The sequence below is a fragment of the Drosophila persimilis genome, unplaced genomic scaffold (assembly GCF_003286085.1).
Source record: "Drosophila persimilis strain 14011-0111.01,24,50 unplaced genomic scaffold, DperRS2 tig00000973-arrow-arrow-pilon, whole genome shotgun sequence".
Taxonomy (NCBI): domain Eukaryota; kingdom Metazoa; phylum Arthropoda; class Insecta; order Diptera; family Drosophilidae; genus Drosophila; species Drosophila persimilis.
Window position 1 is genome coordinate 50,031 of NW_020825385.1, and position 5,003 is coordinate 55,033.

The window sequence follows — 5,003 nt, forward strand, 5'->3', positions numbered from 1 at the left end:
TCTGCCATTTTTCCATCCGTTCCCCGACTAAGCCGGGCTTACAATTGGACGCCACAGCCTATGTCCTGCCGGAACTATCAGGCAGCCTTCCCTCCCATCCGATCCCGCAACACTCGTTGCGAGACTTGCCGAACCTGCCATGGGCAGACCCGACATTTTACGAAAGCTCACAAATAGATGTCCTGATTGGTGCCGACATCCTTCCATCCATCCTCTTGAGCGGCTCACAGACGAACATCTGTGGATCTCTCCTCGGACAGGAAACCATTTTCGGGTGGGTTCTTACAGGCCCAGTGCCAAACACGGTACAAGGCCGGGTCGCATCCTTCTCCACGCAAATTTCCACCGAGCTAGAGACTCCGTTGGACAAACTCCTCACAAAGTTTTGGGAGGTGGAGGACATTCCTACTAAAATAGAAAGCGAGTCGGATTCGTACTGCGAAAGAAATTTCCTCCGAACTACGTCAAGAACGCCAAGCGGGAAATACGTCGTCACGTTACCGTTTCGCGACCCAGATCATCTCGGATCAGATCTGGGGTATTCAAGGGCAGCCGCGCTGGCCCAGTTCCTAAGAAACGAAAATCGCTTGAAAAGAAACGGTCCCCTACAAGAGCAGTACGACACCGTAATCCAAGAATACCTAGAGCTTGAACATATGACAGAAGTTCCTCCGACTCATGGGTCCTCAACCTACTACCTTCCGCACCACGCTGTCTTCAAGCCTGAGAGCACTACCACGAAGGTCCGCGTGGTATTTAACGCATCCAGCCCGTCGACCAACGGTGTGAGTTTGAATGATCTTCTGCACGCCGGCCCGGTCCTCCAATCTGACTTGACCCTCCAGATCCTGAAGTGGCGTTATTTCCGGTACGTTTTCAACGCGGACATCACCAAGATGTATCGCCAAATTTGGGTTGACCCGAAACACACCCCTTTCCAGCGAATATTATTTCGAAACAAGGAGGGACTCATCCGCGACTATGAACTTAAGACCGTAACCTTCGGAGTCAATTGCGCTCCTTTTCTTGCCATCCGAGTGTTGCAACAGCTAGCAAGCGACGTCCAGTCCAGATTTCCGAAAGCAAGTCGCATTATCCGATCATTCATGTATGTCGACGATGTCCTAGCCGGAGCGGATTCTACCGATGAGGCTCGACTAACGATCCGCGAGTTGCAGGCCGCACTTAGCTCTGCAGGTTTTCCGCTGCGGAAGTGGACTTCAAACCACAAAGCTATTCTGGCAGGAATTCCGAGTGCTCATCGTCTCCACACAGATTTTCTGGAGATGGAGGAAGAGAGCACGGCTAAGACTCTCGGGATTCGCTGGAAAGCGACTTCAGACGAGTTTTTTTTTGTCCCTCCCGAGTTAGCGCCTGAGTCGTCATACACCAAGCGAGCAGTTCTGTCCCAGATCGCAAGGCTGTTCGACCCCGCGGGGTGGTTGGCCCCATTCATTGTTCGGTCCAAGATCTTCATGCAAGAAATCTGGTTGCAGGACCTGGGATGGGACGATGAGCTTCCAAGCGAGATGCGCCAGCGCTGGCAAAGTTTCCTGCGGAGCTACTCCGCTCTCGACCAAATCCATATTCCAAGATGGGTCGGCTCCCGGCCAGCGGTAAAAGTCGAACATCATGGGTTCTGCGATGCATCCGAGAGGGCTTACGGTGCCGCCATCTACGTCCGCATTGAGGTTGACCGTTTGGTCGAGGTGCAGCTTCTCACAGCGAAAACGCGAGTCGCACCCGTGAAAACCGTGTCGCTCCCCCGGTTAGAGCTTTGCGGGGCAGTGCTTTTGTCCGAAATGGCGGCGGCTATCCTGCCGAATATGCCAACAGCAAGTACGAGCTGCTATTGCTGGACCGATTCCACCATAGTCCTCGCCTGGCTGGCAAAGCCCGCGTGTCACTGGACCACGTTCGTGGCCAACCGAGTGACTAGGATATCTCAAGCGACCGATATTGAGAAGTGGTGCCACGTTCCATCCGAACAGAACCCCGCGGACTTAGCCAGCAGAGGCGTGCCGTTACAGGAGTTGGTGGAGAACCAACTCTGGTGGCAAGGACCAACTTGGCTGCAGAAGGGCCGAGATCAATGGCCGGCACCAGTTAATAACTCCCCCGTTATGACCTTAGAGCAGCGAACTGTAAAAGCCCATTTCGCACTCAACCCAGCCGAAGACTTCCTCGAACGATTCTCCAATCTAGAGAGAGCTCTACGAGTCCGTGCATATATCCTGCGCTTCACCAAGCGCTGCCGGAAGTTAGCCACCGCGCAAAAGGGCCATCTTACGAGCGGCGAAATTACCGAAGCTGAAAAAACTCTTATCCTAGAGACGCAGCGTAGAGAATACCCCGAGGAGTATCGCTGCCTAAGCGGTAAGCGGCCAACGCCAAGGTCAAGTTCTATCCTGAACATGAACCCTTTCCTAGACCGCCATGGGTTGATCAGAGCATGCGGCCGTGTCGCAGGCTCTGAAGTGCTTAGATACGACGAACGACATCCAATCATTCTCCCATATAATTGTCGATTGTCTCGCCTTCTCGCGCAATTTACACACCGGATAACTCTTCATGGCGGCAACCAATTGATGGTGCGCCTCATTCGATCAAAGTATTGGATTCCAAAGGTTCAAAGGCTTATGAAGGGGGTTGTGAACTCCTGCAAGGTCTGCGTTATTCACAAAAGAAGGTTGCAAACCCAAATGATGGGAGATCTCCCAACCGAGCGGTCGTCCTTTTCCAGACCGTTTACGCATACAGGGATTGATTACGCGGGTCCTTTCGAAATACGGAACTATACAGGGAGAGCATGTCTGATCACGAAGGGGTATGTGTGCGTATTCGTGTGTTTTTCCACAAAGGCGATACATTTAGAACCCACGTCCGACCTCACCACCGAAAAATTTCTCGCCGCCTTCGCTCGTTTCGTCGCAAGGCGCGGATGTCCACAGCGTATCCATTCAGATAATGGAAAAACTTTCGTTGGTGCAGCAACCCTGCTTTCCAGTGACTTCCTTGACGCGTTTAAGGACTCGGTGACTGATGCGTATAGCCATCAGCGGGTTTCGTGGCGCTTCATCCCACCAGGAGCTCCACATATGGGAGGCCTATGGGAAGCCGGAGTGAAGAGTTTCAAAACTCTCTTCTACAAGGCCACGTCCACTCGGAGGTATACGTTTGAAGAGCTTTCTACGCTGCTCGCGAAGATTGAAGCGTGCCTCAATTCCAGGCCGCTCTCACCGATGTCCGATGATCCGACGGAGCTGCTAGCCCTCACTCCCGGGCACTTCCTTATTGGGGGGCCCTTAATGAGTACGGCCGAGCCCGAAATAAAGGGGAACCTTAATTCGATCATCAATCGGTGGCAGCATTTGAAGGCCCTCAACCAACAGTTCTGTCAAAGGTGGAAGGAGGAATACCTCAAGGAGCTCCACAAGCGGACTAAGTGGCAGACGCCGACGCCAAATCTTCAGGTTGGCGATATGGTGGTCATCAAGGAGGATAACCTGCCGTCCAACGAATGGCGGCTCGGAAGGATAACTTCCGTGTATCCCGGTGCCGACGACAGGGTCCGTGTGGTGGATATCCTTACTGCCCGCGGTACCCTCAAAAGACCGATTGTCAAGGTCGTTCTCCTGCCAGTAGAACCCCGTAGTTCCATCCAACAATAACGTGAATGTGCACTTGTCCCATTCACAGCTCCGTACTAATACTTCTTCGACTTCTCTATTCCATCCTAGTTCCATCCTCATCCAGACATGGCCCCACGGATCCGCTCCAGCCGCACCACGGAGAGCCGGCGTGATCGAGGGATCAACTCGTACCGTTGCCGGGTCTGCCGAGGAATTCATCCGCTACGGACCTGTCACCATTTCCTTCGCCTGAGCCCTGAGAAGAGACTCCGAGCTGTCCTCATTAACAAATATTGCGGGAACTGCCTGGCCCACCAACACTCCGGCCAGGATTGTCGCAGTGGCGGGCTGTGCCGGGTGTGTGGCAAAAACCACCACACTCTACTCCACATACCCTCGTCTCGTCGTCCAGTCCGCTCGGCCTCAGGAGCATTGTCGCCATCTACAGCGCCCCACGTCAAACGCCGACCTCGGCGTCCAGCCCGCTCAGCCTCGGCTGCATCGTCGCCATCCACGTCGGCCCACGCCGACCGCCGCCCGCGTCTCCCCGTGAGCCGCCCCGTGGCAGGGCCCCCGGCACCATCCGTCGACTCACTTCTACAACATCGAAGCCTCATCATACTCCCGACGGCGCTGGTGGTCTTGGATACGGGTTCCAAAAACTTCGAGACGGCGGCGCTCATCGACCCATGCACGCCGGTGAGCTGTATTGACGACTCCTTGGCCAGCGCCTTCAAGTTACCCACCACTTGTGTGGGGGACGAGAAAGTGTGTACGGCGGTGATCCGCGCCAAAATGGGCGACTTCCAGTTGGAGACGATGCTCAAGGTCGAGCCCCGTGTGCGCATCTGCACGCCTATCCGACAGCTGAGCGATTCCGTGCGGGCGCGTTTCGGTGACCTGAGGCTTGCCGATGAACAATTCCATCGACCGGCGACAATCTCGCTCATCTTGGGAGCAGATGTCTACCCGAAGGTGATCCAGCCCGGGTTCCTTGCGCGTGAGGACGGCCTGCCGGTGGCCCAGAGCACCGTTTTTGGATGGATCGTGTCGGGGGCGTGCACCCAGCCATAGGCCACCCCATTATACTTTGCAATCCTGCAAGGGGGGGGGGAAGATGTTCAGGCCAGCAATAGACAGTTTCCGCGCACTGTGCCGGCTCCGCGCGCCTCGGTCCCGGCTCGCGCTCGCGCGCTCGGAGGGGCGCTCGGATCCACAATCCACGATCCACACGGCGCTCACCGCAGCACAAAGGCAGCATAAAGCGTAGATCATAAGGCATAGAGAGTTAGTTACGATTTCACCCCCGCTTCAACCTGTCGACATACCGCGCGAATACCCAATAATTACATGAACAATATATATATATAC